The sequence below is a fragment of the Neophocaena asiaeorientalis genome, unplaced genomic scaffold (assembly GCF_003031525.2).
Source record: "Neophocaena asiaeorientalis asiaeorientalis breed wild unplaced genomic scaffold, Neophocaena_asiaeorientalis_V1.1 scaffold119, whole genome shotgun sequence".
Taxonomy (NCBI): domain Eukaryota; kingdom Metazoa; phylum Chordata; class Mammalia; order Artiodactyla; family Phocoenidae; genus Neophocaena; species Neophocaena asiaeorientalis.
The window spans coordinates 9281710-9298943 of NW_020175821.1; the positions used below are offsets into that span (position 1 = coordinate 9281710).

At 40.6% G+C, this 17234-nt stretch overlaps 1 protein-coding gene and 1 non-coding gene across 3 annotated transcripts in view; both read right to left on the reverse strand.

Annotated features, from left to right (window-relative positions):
• The window catches only part of FMN1 (formin 1), a 397250-nt gene that overhangs the window by 255278 nt on the left and 124738 nt on the right, over positions 1-17234 (reverse strand). The gene's annotated exons all lie outside the window — the stretch shown is intronic.
• LOC112391299 (U6 spliceosomal RNA) lies at positions 16468-16574 on the reverse strand. The gene has a single exon (XR_003001463.1). It is a non-coding gene; the product is annotated as a U6 spliceosomal RNA (small nuclear RNA).

A 17234-nucleotide genomic window follows, 5' to 3' on the forward strand; every position in this document is an offset into this window, starting at 1 on the left:
CACAAGAGAAGGACATACCCTAGGCAGCTACTACTGACTCAGCCTGGGTCCCAGAGAGAAAGCTGTGCAGACCTAAACCCCCACCAGAGTCGGCAGCCAAGCCCAGTCTACGCACAGCCTTAAAGAGCCCAGTCTAGCTTAGCTGAACCACATTTGACCTTTATACCCATGCAAATAAATGCCTATTATTGAAAACTACTGGATCTTAGCATGGTTTGTCACACAGCATTATTGCAGCAATAGCTGATAAACACATATGTTGCTTCCAGCCAAGTTTACTATTTAGAGGCTCATACCATGTTGGAAGCTTTAAATAACTGGAATGGAGTCTCACCAACCAATATAGACAGAACAGGGCTTCGGGAAGAAGATAAATGGAGGGGGAAAAACCCAACACATTTATGTCCCTTAATACTCATAAAATGAGCTCAGAACAACAATTTGAGTCTCTTTGTCTTTGGGTGCTGATGTAAAGTACGTACGAAGGTCAGCGAATTTATGGCTATGTTTCTTTGACATTTACCTGGGTTCCCAAGGTAGGTATTCAGGACCTGGCACCATGGACAGCCAGGACAGCTTGCCATGGGGAAAACCAGTCATTAAATCAAATTCTAGCTGCCAATGCTTGGATAACTTGCCTTTTCACTTTGTCCTCTTCTCTTCCCCTTATTTTCTGTTCTGTTAAAATGGAGATGCTAAGCCATTTTGAACTCCAGGAATACAAGCTCACTAAACTTTATTTCCCCCTTTCTATCTTTGTAGTTTTATTTTTTAATTTTTTTTATTCAGTTACACATATATACACTCATTTTTTTAACTTTTTATTTTATATTGGAGTATAGCCAATTAACAATGTTGGGACAGTTTCGGGTACACAGCAAAGTATACATGTATCCATTCTCCCCCAAACTCCCCTCCCATCCAGGCTGCCACATAACATTGAGCAGAGTTCCCTGTGTTATACAGCAGGTTCTTGTTGGTTATCCATTTTAAATCTATCTATGTAGTTTTTAAAGCTAAAAAACAAATCTACAGAGGCACACAACCGGTCAGTATAAATTTGAGGCTGCAACTGAAAGTACCCAATGCCTGCCACTAGGTGGCAGTCATTATAGTTCATATTGAAACTTGAAACTTGCTACCAAGTGGCACAGTAATGCCTTAAAGATTTGGGGGGGGGGGGCAGGGAGGAGGAGGATGGGCCAAAGCTGTGAAATGAACATTTTTTCTTTGCTATGAAAGATGGACTAGTATGGATATGGTAGCTATATGAGAAAAATTAGAACAAGTAAGGGGCATTTCCAACCAGGTTTCCAAAAAAGTCGTGACCCGAGAGACTTCAGTTGTTATAGGTTCACATTTTTTAGTTTCCTCCTTAACCTGCATAGCAATGACATCGAAAGTAAAAAGCAAGAAAGTTAAGAGTCACACGTGAGTACTAAAACAGGATAACATCTTGGAGAAACAAGAAATGGACTAGAGCAGCAAAGTGGTGCTCTGGGCCTGAAGTTCTGGGCCTGCTGAGCCCCAGTTCCAGAGGCGGGCAGGATGGCCTGGAGTTAGGTGACTGCAGAGCAGCAGGGCTAACAGGGCCCTCTGTGGGGCAGGAAAACAGCGCTAGGCTAGGCTTGCTGCTTAGAGAAAGGGACGAGGTGGGGTTCCTGGATGGTAAAAGGAACCTAGAAGTAGTTGCTGTGAACTGGGGGCTTAAACAGGAGGCTATAGGCAGGGATTGAGACCAGACTCCAAGCCCTGTCCATCCCTGTCCCCAGTGACCAGAGCTTCAAGTCCCTCTCACCACCTTGGGCTGGGAACCCCAAAACACCATTGTTGGACCAACTTCTGGTCCAGGAGTCTTGTAAGGATCAGGTGAGCCACGTGTAAAACAGACAAGTGCAAGGGGGAAGGGAAAACTTTCTTTTAGAAAAGCATCCTATATACCATGAGCCTTCAAACGAAACTTCCAACACATATGAAGAAACCCTAAATATCAAGACAGGCAACAAAATCAACAATTGGAAGAGAAAATTATACAAATTTTAAATGTTAAACATTTAAAATATTTTAGTAATGTTTAGAATTCTTACCAAGATGAAAGAATAACAACCAACCACTATAAACAATAATAGCATAGTAAGAAAAATATATATAAAAAGAAGTAACAATAGGTAACTACAAATTTAGAAATAACAGAAATGTAAAATATAGTCATTGAAAAGTTTAAGAGCTGGATAAACCCTGGCACAGTCAAGAATTTGTGAATAAAATACTAAATAATTAAAAATGCAGTATGAAACAAAAAAAGGATAATAAGAAAGAATTGCAATTAAGAAACTCTGGCCCTGATTAATAGATAAAAAGGTAGACCATAAAACAGTACAGAAAAGAAAGTCTGTAAATAGAGACATGCACATTGGAAAGTAAATGTGAGAACTGAAGGTGTACTGAAATTTGTGAGGGAAGGATAGACTATTTCTAAATCCAAATTTAAGAAAAATATTTATATTTCAAACCATACATAAGAATCAATTCCAGTGGATTAAAAATCTAAATGTGAAAAGCATGACAGAAAAAACTTTGGAAGAACAGAGTATCTTTATGACATTGAAATTCAAAAAGATTTCTTAAGCAAGACTTCTTTTAAAAAAAGGAAAACGTTTTAAATTCAGTTTCACTAAAATTACCAAAACTATGTATGTTAAAAAGATGCCCCTAGAAAGTGATAAGCCACGCATATGGAGAAGACATTTGCAAAACACAGGAAGCACAAAAGATTCGCATCCAGGATAAACAAGTACTAGAAAGAAATGAGAAAAGCAACGAATAGAAAACTGGGCAAATGGATAGTACATTCATGGAAGAAGAACTCCAAATGACTTTTTTTTTTTTTTTTTTTTTTTTTGCGGTACGCGGGCCTCTCACTGTTGTGGCCTCTCCTGTTGCGGAGCACGGGCTCCGGACGCGCAGGCCCAGCGGCCATGGCTCACGGGTCCAGCAGCTCCGTGGTATGTAGGATCTTCCCAGACCGGCGCACGAACCCGCGTCCCCTGCATCGGCAGGCGGACTCTCAACCACTGCGCCACCAGGGAAGCCCCCAAATGACTTTTTATAAACATATAAACAGACACACAATCTCACCTGTTCTCAGGACAATGCAAATTAAAACCACAATGGGATGCCATTTCACACTTAACAAACTTGAAAATATTAAGAAGTCTGCTAATACTAACTACTGGTGAGGAACAAGAGTGAGAATTCCACACTGCTGATGGAAGTATTAACTGCTACAATCACTTGAAAATTCATTTTGACAACATCTACTAAACTGAAAGTTACACATAAATAAAACCAGAAATTCTACTCCAAAATTTAACCCAAATGGGGTGTTTTCCATGAACACAAATGTTTAAAAGAACACTTGAGGAAGCACCATTTATAGTAGTGAAAAATAGAAATAAATTTCCATCACAGCAGTACCGATAAACAAATACTGAGTGATATATACACTCAAAGTAATACTACGCAGACATTAAAATGAATGACCTGGAGCTATACATACCAACACAGATTAATCTAGCAAATATAATTTTGAGAGAAAAAGTTGCCAAAAAATACACACGGTTGGATGCCACTTTTAGACTTTTAAAACACATAATTGTATTATACATTATTTAGGGATTTTATACCTAAGTATAAAGTACATGGGATTAATAAACAGTTTCAGGGGAAGGTAGAAGGCACACAGGAAGCTGCAAATGTATTTCTAATGTTTTATTTCTTAACGGAGGTGTTGGGTATGATCATGATCTTGAATGCAACTAACATCTTAGCCTTGAGCAAAAACTGACAAAATAAGTTAAATGGTAGGAGATAAGTAATACCCCTCTATTAGAAACTGTAGATCAAGCAAATAAAAACATAGTGACTGACACAAGTAACAACCTTGACTATCTATATCCCAGAACCCAACAAAAACAACACATCCCCTTTTCAGACACATGACATATTTGCAAAAACTGATGATTCATAGAGAAAATTTCTCCAAAACTTTCTAAGTAATACTATTATACAGACCATGTTCACTTTCTATAATACAATTAAATTAAAATCAATAAGAGGATAGACTAAAAAGTAAACCTAAAATTAGCAAGTCTAATTAACCAACTTGTGAAAATAAACCAGGTAACTAAGCAGGGTTTATTCTAAGAATGCAAGAATTATATATCATGTGAAAATTTATCTGTGATATCTAACACACTAATACACTAAAGGAGAAAATCCATCATATCTCAAAATCTCAAAACGATACAGAATGACACAGAAAAGAATTATGATAAAGCTCAACAGTCATCCTTGACTTTAAAAAGAGAAAGAAAAAAACCTCTGAATTCTATTCTAAACCTAATTTAGAATAGAAGGAATTCAAATTCAGGACATCAAGAATTTTCCAGGGGCTTCCCTGGTGGCGCAGTGGTTGAGAGTCCGCCTGCCGATGCAGGGGACACGGGTTCGTGCCTCGGTCCGGGAAGATCCCACATGCCGCGGAGCGGCTGGGCCCGTGAGCCATGGCCGCTGAGCCTGCGCGTCCGGAGCCTGTGCTCCGCAACGGTAGAGGCCTGTGTACCGCAAAAAAAAAAAAGAATTTTTCCAGCACACTTCATATGTAATAGTGAAACTTCAAGAAGCAAGATTAAGAATATCCATGGCCACTCACATTTTCCTGCATGTACTACAGGTCTGGGGCTATGCAGTTAGAAGAGAATGAGATGTAAAAACTGGAAAGGAACAGACAATACTAGTATTATTTATAATGATACGACTGTCAAAGCTTATACGGTAATACCATTTGTACAGGGTTTAGAAAACCCATGCTATACACTGTCTAGGAATACACAGATGACACCATTCACAAGTGACCTTCCTGTAGTTGTGCATGGTGGTCAGCCCCACAAAAACCTTGGGAGAGTAGCTGGGGAGATGGGCAGAGAAATTGGATTAAGGTGGGGTTACAAAAGCGGTCTCAACCCTGGCTTCACAAGTCTGAAGAAAATACGGCAAGATGTTTAAGTATAGATGATTAATATACAAGCGCTCATTCTACTTCCCTCATTTTCTATTCGTTCAAAATTATGCAGGATTCTCTTCTACAAAAGATAACGGATGTGTTCAAAAATCTCATATATATATATACACACACATATATACTTTTTTCTACATAAAACTTGGTTTAAAGTCAGTGAGAAAAACTGCCTACCTCAAACAGAGTGCATATCCAAAGTCCTAGTAAAAATACATTCCTCATGGATTAGATGATTTGACTGAAAACTTTGGGAGAAGTTCTCCACTCTTTATTGTTCTCCACTCTGTAACTGACAGAGCCCTTTAAGGCCAACAAAGGGAACCTCAGGAGAAGGGGAGGTGAAGGTCAGTCTCTGGAGAGGCAGGTGAAAGCCAGCCAGCTTTAACTTGACTGAAAGTGGAATTTTCTAGTAAACCAGGCCAGACAAGTACCCGAGAGGGCAGGCCACCTGCCCAAGTTTCTAAGGGCAACGGGACACTTGTGTCTCCCACATGGTGGAAAAGTACTCCAAAATACAACATCCCACACCTGCCACTGGGCTTAAATGCCTGTAAGTATAAGGTCTTGATTTGCATTGCTTCTACCAGTCAGAATTTAAGAACTGGTTTTTCATGTCTATATCTATTTGCAAGTCTCTCTCAATTCTAACACCAAAGATGAGACAACCTATTAGACATATAGGAAAAACAACAAAATAAGAGTTTGGGATGGAAAACTCAGTGGCAGCTTCTCTGCAGGAACATGGTAAGAAGCAAGGTCACAGTGAGACCCAGGCCAGAAAAACTGGACAGCGCGACAAGCCCTCGAGTCTAGCCCATACCTCCACAGGGTTGCCAGATTTAGAAAATAAAAATGCAAGATGCTCAGTTAAAAGTGAACTTCAGATGAACAGAGCATTTTTTAGTGTCAGTGTGTCTCATGCAATATTTGGTACTTACACTAAATAGTTATTGTTTATCTGAAGGTCACATTTAACTGGACATCCTATATTTTATCTGGCAACCCTAGTCAGGATCTTTCGGCACTCTTAAGGGGAACTGTACACGACAGGCCAGGAATTTCTAAAACTTGGAGACTACGTGTACACGCAGGTAGAAAGAGAGTCACACTAGCATCTTTTAGCTAGCCAGAAACACTGGTTCTAGACATTTCAGTCTGGCTTGCCTTCTTTAAAATCTCCTGAATTTTGTTATTTTAGTTTTACAACGGAAGCGTGAGTTTTGTTTTCTTCCCATCTGATCTTTTCAAATGATTTTTCACTGAAAGTTACAAGAAAGTCAATTACCTGCTTTTCAAAGTGAACACAACGAACAGTGACCCCAAATGAAGTGGACATAACACACACAACACTAATGCACACAGTACCTACCTTCCCTTCTTGTAGAGAGTGAGGAATACCATTGGTAAGAGCATATGAAGACAAGCACACGCTGATTCACAGGCAAAACACAGTTGCCCTTCAAACGCACACTTCTGAAAAAGCAGTCACACCTAGCTGACTACCTCTGATCTTGCTACAGTGTTACTACGGTCAAAAATCAGCCAAGATAAAGCAGAGACACAACCAGCTCGCTTGTGAAAGCCAAACTTCTGCATCAGCCAACCAACTTAACCCTTCCCGGTAAAGTCTCTATTCGATGGTTCTCAGCCTCGTCTACATGTTACATTCACCTGCGGAGGCTTAAAAACTACTGAAGCATAGATCCCAGCCCAGAGATAGATTTAACTGGTATAAGATGCATGTTAGGCACTGGAATTTTTAACAGCTTTCCAGGTGATTCTGATAGACAGCCAAGGCTGAGAGAACCACGGCTACTGTTAGCATGATCCTCAAACAATGATGTCTGGTGAGGCTAGAAGGTGATGCCTATACCTAGACTGTAAAAAGCATGCCCTCCATCTGCTAACTCCAGGTTCTCCTCCATCCAAGCTGATGCACCAAGAGCCAATGCACAGGACTTGGGTTCTTCCTTGCTCTCCTGTAGTCCCCCTGAAATTTTAGCATCCAGAAATAATGTTCAAAGGGCAAGATTATATAGAAGAGACTGCAGATGGGAATAAAAATGGCAAGATCTTCTGGTCAATCCCATTTTACTGGTAAACCCCAGAGTAACCTGCCAGATTATCATTCTAGAAATGCACCATCTGGGCAGCATGCAAAGAATATCAGCTCAATTCACAGAAATGTGCAGTTGTTTAACTGAAGTATAGTTGATTTACAATACTGTGTCAGTTTCAGGTGTACAGCAAAGTCATTCAGTTGTATACATACATACACACACATATATTTTTTTCAGATTATATACATACACACACATATATCTTCAGATTATTTTCCATTATAGGCTATTACAAGATATTGAATATAGTTCCCTGTGCTATGCAGTAAATCCTTGTCGCTTATCTATTTTATGTATAGTAGTTTGTCTCTTTATTCCCATACTCCTAATTTATCCCTTCCCCCTTCGGCAACCATAAGTTTGTTTTCTATGTCTGTGAGTCTGTTTCTGTTTTGTATGTACATTCATTTGTATTATTTTTAGATTCCACATGTAAGTGATATCATATAACATTAGTCTTTCTCTGTCTGACTTATTTCATTTAGTATGATATTCTCTAGGTCCATCCATGTTGCTGCAAATGGTATCATTTCATTCCTTTTTTATGGCTGAGTAATATTCCATTATATATATATACACCACACTTCTTAAACCAATTATCTGTTTATGGACACTTGTGTTGTTTCCATGTCTTGGCTACTGTATTGTAAATAGTGCTGCTATGAACATTGGGGTACATGTATCTTTTCAAATTAGAGTTTTCATCTTTGGATATATGCCCAGGATCGGGATTTCTGGATCATGTGGTAGCTTTATTTTCAGTTTTTTTTTTTTAACATCTTTATTAGAGTATAATTGCTTTACAATGGTGTGTCAGTTTCTGCTTTATAACAAAGTGAATCAATTATACATATACATATGTCCCCATATCTCTTCCCTCTTATATCTCCCTCCCTCCGACCCTCCCTAACCCACCCCTCTAGGTGGTCACAAAGCACCAAGCTGATCTCCCTGGGCTATGAAGCTGCTTCCCACTAGCTATCTATTTTATGTTTGGTAGTGTATATATGTCCATGCCACTCTCTCACTTCGTCCGAGCTTACCCTTCCCCCTCCCCGTGTCCTCAAGTCCATTCTCAAGTAGGTCTGCATCTTTATTTCCATCTTGCCCCCAGGGCTCTTCTGACCATCTTTTTTTTTTTTTCCAGATTCCATATATATGTGTTAGCATACGGTATTTGTCTTTCTCTTTCTGACTTACTTCACTCTGTATGACAGACTCTAGGTCCATCCACCTCACTACAAATAACTCAGTTCCGTTCCTTTTTATGGCTGAGTAATATTCCATTGTATATATGTGCCACATCTTCTTTATCCATTCATCTGTCGATGGACACTTAGGTTGCTTCCATGTCCTGGCTATTGTAAATAGAGCTGCAATGAACATTGTGGTACATGACTCTTTTTGAATTATGGTTTTCTCAGGGTATATGCCCAGTAGTGGGATTGCTGGGTGGTATGGTAGTTCTGTTTTTAGTTTTCTAAGGAACCTCCATACTGTTCTCCATAGTGCCTGCATCAATTTACATTCCCACCAACAGTGCAAGAGGGTTCCCTTTTCTCCACACCTTCTCCAGCATTTATTGTTTGTAGATGTTTTGATGATGGCCATTCTGACTGGTGTGAGATGATACTTCATTGTAGTTTTGATTTGCATTTCTCTAATAATTAGCAATATTCAGCATCTTTTCATGTGCCTGTTGGCCATCTATATGTCTTCTTTGGAGAAATGTCTATTTAGGTTTTCTGCCCATTTCTTGACTGGGTTGTTAGTTTTTTTTGATATTGAGCTGTATGAGCTGTTTGCATATTTTGGAGATTAACATTATTTGCAAATTTGCAAAAAAAATTTAGAAATGGGCAGTTTAGTCTGGCAGCAAAGCTTCAGGTACTACCGGCTGGTACACCCAACACACTCTTCAGAGTGAAACCTGGTCAAGAAACATACATCTTTCATCCCCAGAAGCCCCAGTCAGAGGTTCAAGGCAAAGTCTTGATTAACTCTATTACAGAAATGAGATACTCCTTAACTTTCTCTTGCTTCCTACTGATAAAATGATAGACCAGGGCTTCCCTGGTGGCGCAGTGGTTAAGAATCTGCCTGCCAATGCAGGGGACACGGGTTCGAGCCCTGGTCTGGGAAGATCCCACATGCCGCAGAGCAGCTAGGCTCGTGAGCCACAACTACTGAGCCTGCGTGTCTGGAGCCCGTGCTCCGCAACAAGAGAGGCCGCGATAGTGAGAGGCCCGCGCACCGCGATGCAGAATGGCCCCCGCTCGCTGCAACTAGAGAAAGCCCTCACACAAAAACAAAGGCCCAACACACCCAAAAGTAAATTAATTAATTAATTAATTAATTTAAAAAAAGAAACGATAGACCAAACCACAGGAAGTCATTTTCACTAGTTCAAAACTAAAATAGGAAAAGGATAAATTTGCCATCACAAAAGGTAACATGCCTTCCAGGTTTCTATGACAAAAGAGAATTTTCTTGTTTTACTGAGGAAATGACATTATCAGAAATAGTCTCTTCCTGCAAATTAAAGTTGGTTCAGAAGACCATACAAAACTTAAATCATAAAATCATGGAATTTTAAAAATTTTTATACAATTTTAAAGGTTACTTCCATTTACCGTTATTACAAATTATTGGCTACACTCCCCGTGTTGTACAATACATCCTTGAGCCTATCTCACACACAAGTTTGTACCTCCCCCATCCCTACATTGCCCCTCTCCCTTCACTGGTAACCACTATTTTGTCCTCTGTATCTGTGAGTAAAATTACAGAATCTTAAAGACAAAATTTCAGAAGGCACTTAGACCAGTGCCCCTCCCTCAAAGTACATGGGAAGAAACTAATATCCAAATAACATGACTCATTTGCTTTAGAAGCTCAGATCCATACACAGATGAAAACACATTTTATAACTACAAGAGGAAAAAAAAAAAAAAACACATGGCTATTCAGCAGAGCTCAGATTTCCTGACTAATTCTAACAAGTATTTTCTACCATACTCCAAAGCCTCTTCACGACTTTTAAATGAGGTCAGATGTTCAGAGTGAAGGGAGAGGGCAAGAAATGGAAGTTCTGAAGGGGGTAGAACATACTGGGAAAAGCAGCTGCTATGAACACAGGAGTGCAGTCTAGGAACAAGTATGAAGAGCCGTGGACAGGGTTGGGGGCCCACTCACATCAGGACCATGAGTCACAGGGACAGAAGTACAGGGCTGTACCTTTTTCTCCAACAGCTTCTGCAGTCCAGATCAAGGGAGGGAGATGCAAATGTCTGAATCCCTCCAGGGCTGGGGTTTTATCAGACGTCTGCTACAGAAGGTGATGAGGTCAAGAAATCAAGGACGTTACCAAGAATGTGACTGAAGAAAGAATTTCAATGCCCTAAGAAGGGAGGGAAGGCAGGAAAGGCTGACAGACATCAAGGAAGATGTTTGGCGTCAAGTCCCCAAGGAAGAGAAGGAATCTGTGTTTTGAGAGAACTGAGAGGAAAAGCTGGAGTGAAAGATGATGGACAGAAACTGGATGTTATAATTTATCTTTTCAAGATAAAAGCTCTCTTGAGTAAACATAAGATCTAGGATGTAGACACCATGTATCACCTGACTGAAATGAAAAAGACTGCCGCTGGGAGGGAAGAGAGGCCAGGATTTGAAATGGGTTATCTATGTGGCCATTAAAGGAAAGTAGAGGGAGTGGCCTGGAAGGTCAAGGGATGAGTGTATACAGCAAGAACAGGTACACTTGAAAGTCACATAATCCATCCTGAAGCTCCCCTAAAGCAGAAGATCATGTGACTCTTTATGGGTTGATATTCTAGCTTACTTGGATTTCTGTTTTACTTTTAAGAGCTCTCACATTACAGGGATAAGGAGCTTGCAATGAATATATCCGTATGGGTTTAGTGGCGTCATTAGGACCTGGTTGTGACTATGAAGCCAAGTAAATGTTAACACTTACATGTAGCATTTTCTATTACCAAGCCATATTTAATGCTGTCCTAATAACATACAGTATTTCCTCAAACATAAGACATCATTGATTTTAAGATGAATCAGTATTTATGTACCACTAGGAAAGAAAAAAATGCTGCCGATTTTTTTTCTTTTCTTTTTTTTTTTTTTGCAGTACACGGGCCTCTCACTGTTGTGGCCTTTCCTGTTGCGGAGCACAGGCTCCGGACGCGCAGGCTCAGCGACCATGGCTCACGGGCCCAGCTGCTTCGCGGCATGTCGGATCTTCCCGGACCGGGGCACGAACCCGTGTCCCCTGCATCGGCAGGCGGACTCTCAACCACTGCGCCACCAGGGAAGCCCTCTGCCGATTTTGATTGTAAAATGTCAATTGTAAAATTGTAATTTTAGATGTCGATACTGTGTATCATACATTAGGTGAAATATAATTTGAACTCATTGAATTCTTATAAAAGTTTTATGTATCTTATGTGGGATGTATTGTTATTATTGCCCCCATATTAGAGATAAACTGAGACCCAGAGAGATGAAGTCCTTGCTCATGTTCACATGGTTAATAAGGGGGCTCTGAACCCAGGAAGCCTGGCTACAGGATCTCCTCTGAATACTAGCCCAGTTCCATCAGTATTCATTGGCGAGGACAAACAAAAAATCATGATAACACCAACCCAAGCTTTCCACTCTCACTACCAGAAGGAGCCAGCATTCTGGAGGGTCTGCAGCTGACGCAGCCTGAGGACTTGGACTTCCTCACAGAACTCACATCCCACAGAACAGATGTGACTCAGGCCCAGTCCTCTGCAGAGGATCTACCCCAATTAGTGGTTTCCTGAAATTCATCCCTCATGGTACCAGCTAGTCAGCACCAACGCGTCCCCACACGTCCACAGGTTTTTTCCACTTGGCCGTTACCATATCCATTCATCTTTAGTAATATTTACTCTTCCTCTTCCAACTGTCATCATGTGCCTCGTTTCGTGAGGGTGACTCCTGGAGCCCCAGTCACAGCTGCTCCTAATAGAGCAGCCACAGCTGAGTAAGTACCCAGATGCATCCAGCCCTCGGATGATACAGCCTCCGGCTGCTCTGCCCCTTTGGCTCTCTCAGCCAGCAAGCTGGGAGCCAGGCTCGTGGATTCACGCACTCCCTTTATAGCTCACTGCCTTAGTTACTATGGTAACAGATGTCAGAGAAAAACAAAGTCAGAGTCACTGTTTCCATGTCCTATAAACACAGGAACAAACGTTCAACCTTGCTGGTAATCAAAGAAATATTAATAGAGTGTAAGATACCGTGTTTGTTCCTCTATTTGGAAACCATTTTTAAATCATGAAACCCAATGTTTAAAAAGCAATCAATAGAATCATGAAGTGTTAACATCGTCATCAACAAAAATGGACTGCTGCTAGAACCAGCTAGTATGAACATTTACTGACTGTCTTCTATGAATTAGGCGTTGAGCTAAGCGGTTTGCCTTATGTACTCTAATCCTTAGAGGGAAACACGATAGTATTCCATCTTGTAGGACACTGAGGGTCACTGGCTAAGAAAATAAAATGGGGCTTCCCTGGTGGCGCAGTGGTTGAGAGTCCGCCTGCCGATGCAGGGGACATGGGTTCATGCCCCGGTCTGGGAAGATCCCACATGCCGCGGAGTGGCTAGGCCTGTGAGCCATGGCCGCTGAGCCTGCGCGTCCGGAGCCTGTGCTCCGCAACGGGAGAGGCCACAACAGTGAGAGGCCCACGTACCGCAAAAAAAAAAAAAAAAAAAAAGAAAAGAAAATGCGTACTATCTTTGAGAAGGTCAGTTTGGCTGTAGGTATCCTCTCATAACTGAGACAGCAGACTCCGGACCCAGGAGGCCTGGTTTGCATTCTAGCTCTGCCACTTACAAGTAGTGGGATCTGGCTTGAGTTATTTCACACCTTCTGTGCCTGTTTTCTCATCCTTAAATAAGGGTAATGATGATTGCTACCTCACAAGGCTGTTGTAAAGATGAGTTAATATTTGTACAGTACTTAGGGCAGTGCCTGGCACATAGGTGTATGATACATATTTTTAGCTGTTATCGCTATTCTTATTTCATCTTCACTCTTAACGGATAACTTTGCTTCCTACCTCACTGAAAAACTGGAGCAGCCAGAAGAACCTCTGCATCCTCCCACCTACCAGCATTGATACCCATATTCTCTGCCCTTGGGTCTGTTACTAGAGATGACTTTTCATGTATTATCAAAGCCAACCCCTCTGCTAGTACATTAGATCTCTATCCTAATCATTCTCTTAAAGAGATCATTCCAGGAAGTCTGCCTTCTTCCTACCTCAAATTTCCCCTTTCTATTGGAACCTTCTCTCTGGCATACAAAAGAGCTATTATGTCTCCCATGTTAATCAGAACAAAATGAAATCTTTCTTTTGATCCCAAATGCCCCACCAGCTACTACTCCCACTTTAGTTCCTTTTGCAAAACTTCTCAAAAAAGTGGTCTCCATAGTGTGTCCAGCTGCCATTCTCTTAAAGCCACTCCAAATTAGACTTTTGCCCCTAAGCTCTTCCACCAGTGCCCTCTATGCTTCTAAATTCAGTGGTCAATTCTCAGTCCTGACTTTTCCTGCTCTACCATTTGACACACTCCCTCCCCCCCACCCCCACTCCTTGATACACTTTTTCTACTTAGCATCCGGAACTCCACCATCTCTTGCTTTTCCTGCTGCCTCGCTGGACACTTTTCTCAGTTTACTTTGCTGATTCCTCCTCTTCACCTCAATCTCCTCCTGCTGGAGCTCCCCACGGTCACTCACTCCTGGTTCCCCTTTTCTATCTACACTCAGCATCTCACCAGTCTGAGTTTTAAATATCAACTTTCCTAGAAACAAATGACTCCCTGATACACATCTGCAGCTCAGAAGCCCTCCTCCCCAGCTCCACACTCATATACCATCCAAATGCCTGCAAACACTTCCTTGTATATGTCAGATCAACACCTCAAGTTTCACATATCAGAAATAATGCCTGATCTTCCCCCTACCAGCCACAGTCCTCTCCTCCAGTCGATGGCCATTCCATCCTTCCATGGCTCAAGTCAAAAACTCTGCCGTCATCCCTGACTGTTCTCCGGCACATCCAACCTATCAGGAAATCCCGATGGTTCTGCCTCCAAAACAAATCCAGAATCTGATGATTTTTTACTGCCTCCTTTGCTATACCCATAGTCCATGCCACCATCCCCTGAGCAAGCACAATTTCTTGCCTGGATCACCAAAATGATCTAATAACTGTGATGTGGGTCTGCCTGGCCCCAGACTCCCCTTCCCCGTGCCCCAGTCCCTAATTCAACACAGCAGCCAGAGTGGGCTTTTCCAGACAAAAAGAAAATCATGTCAAGCCTCTGCTCAAAATTCTCTCACAGCTCCTGCCATTTCACCCTCAGCACAACGGCCAACATCAAACAAGATCCCACATTGGCCTGCAACACTGCCTGTCAGGGGTTCCTTCATCTGTTTTGTGCCATGGACCCCTTTGGCAGTTGGCAGTGTCTATGGATCCCTTCTCCAAATAATATTTTTAGATGTATAAAATGAAATATAATGGACTACAGAGGAAACTAACTCAGTTTTAATTTTAATTGTGATATAGTAACACATGTACTCCCTTTATTAATACATTAAATAAGAGGATCTAGTGGCAGGTCTAATCACTAACATAATTTTGATGTGATGCGATGATTAACGCAGCCATATTTTAAGATATCTGCAACACCTATCATGTGATATGATAATATCTATGACTTCTATTGCTGACAAGGTCATTGGTTCTACTAATTTATTCTAGGTTTCTGGTCTGCTGAAAAATGTTAAATTTCAGTTAGATGTTATTGTTAAAAATAAAAGTGAAATTTTTTCCCACCCAAATTAACAGACCCCTGAATTCTATCCCTGGACTCCTCAGAGGTCCTTAGACCCAAGGTTAAGAACAGCTGACTCTACATTTCTTCTCACATCTCCTTTTCTGGCTAACTGCTTAACAGCTGCAGTTACCCAGACCACACAACACCCATTCTGTACTCAGAGCCTTTGGACTGGAGCTTCCCTTCCCCTGCATTTCCTTAACTCTTTCTCTTTTCTTATTTCTTTGCTCAAATGTCACAGTCGTAAGGAGTCCTACCCTGACCACACTATTTAAAACTGTAACCAACTCTTCCACTACAATCCCAATGCCTCTCATCTGGCTCTTCTTTTCCATAGCATTTATCGCCATCTAATCTACAATTTATTTACTTTATTTCTTTATTATCTCTATTCACCACTATCATCCTCCCCCACTCCCTTAGAAGGCAAGCTCCTAGAAAGCTGGAATTGTTTTCTTCTCGATTCACTGATGTATTCAAATGCCTTGAACAAGTCCTGGCATGTAGGAGGTGTTCAGGCAATACTACTTAAATAAATGGCACTTCAAATAAAATTACTGTTGAATGTATATTATGTGAATTATTTCTTCCATACATAATTCCATGTAAGAACACATTATAGCATTTTATCCTTTCATCATCACTCCATATCCGATATTTCTTTCCATTCATTCCAAAGTGGATCCTCATTTCAGTTCTTAGAAATGCCTCTATATTTACTGAAAAAGGATGGGGCATGGTGTGAGCTGGTGTAAGGTGACATGCCTATCAGTTTAATGGTGCAAAACCAAGGTTCAAACATTGGCTTCTCTCTTTACTAGCTTTGTAAAACACAAGAAAAGTATATAATATTTTCTAAGCTGCAGTACCCTCCTTAGTAAACTATGAATAATTATCTACCTCATAACATTACACTAAGGATTACAGTTATTTAATCCATGTATAACATTTAGTTCATTTCCATAGGGCCTGACAGATGTAAAACGCAGATTCGTTATTAGTTATTATCACTGAGAAATGGAAATACCCTCTTGGAGTACAAGTAGCAGAGTATCCATTTGTGCCATTTATGAGTGTCTGGTATCCCCCCCTCTCAGAAAGGATCATTTAGAAGAGGTTTCTAGATTGTAAGAGCAATATAAGCATGCTTATATTTAAGAATTGGAATTCAGAAAACATGAAAATCCACCCCCTAAGACGCCACTGTTAGTATTTTGCTGTACTTCTTTCTGTTCTTTGTCCTATACATCTTATCAGGGTTGTAACCATTCACATCTAGTTTTGTTTTTTTTTTTCAACATCTTTATTGGAGTATAATTGCTTCACAAAGGTGTTTCTGCTTTATAACAAAGTGAATCAGCTATACATATAAAAGATATGGAACACGTCACACATCTGCATGTCATCCTTGCGCAGGGGCCACGCTAATCTTCTCTGTATCGTTCCAATTTTAGTATATGTGCTGCTGAAGCAAGCACCACATCTAGTTTTCAAAATAACTTTGAACTCTGTAGTAACTGCCTTATTTCTGATCCTTATTAAGAATCCTGAATAGCCAAAACAAACTTGAGAAAGAAGAATGGAGCTGGAGGAATCACTCTCCCTGACTTCAGACTATATTACAAAGCTATGGTAATCAAAACTGTATGGCACTGGCACAAAAACAGACACATAGATCAATGTAACAGGATAGAAAGCCCAGGTATAAACCCACACACTTACAGTCAATGAATCTAAGACAAAGGAGGCAAGAACATACAATAGAGAAAAGACAGTCTCTTCAATAAGTGGTGCTGGGAAAACAGGACAGCTACACGTAAAAGAATGAAATTGTAACATTCTCTAACACCATATACAAAAGTAAACTCAAAATGGATTAAAGACCTAAATGAAAGACCGGATACTATAAAACTCCGAGAGGAAAACATAGGCAGAACACTCCTTGTTATAAATCACAGCAATATATTTTTGGAACTGCCTCCTAGAGTAATGGAAATAAAAACAAAAATAAACAACTGGGACCTAATTAAACTTAAAAGCTTTTGCACAGCAAAGGAAACCATTAACAAAATGAATGGGAGAAAATATTTGCAAACGATGTGACTGACAAGGAATTAATTTCCAAAATATACAAACAC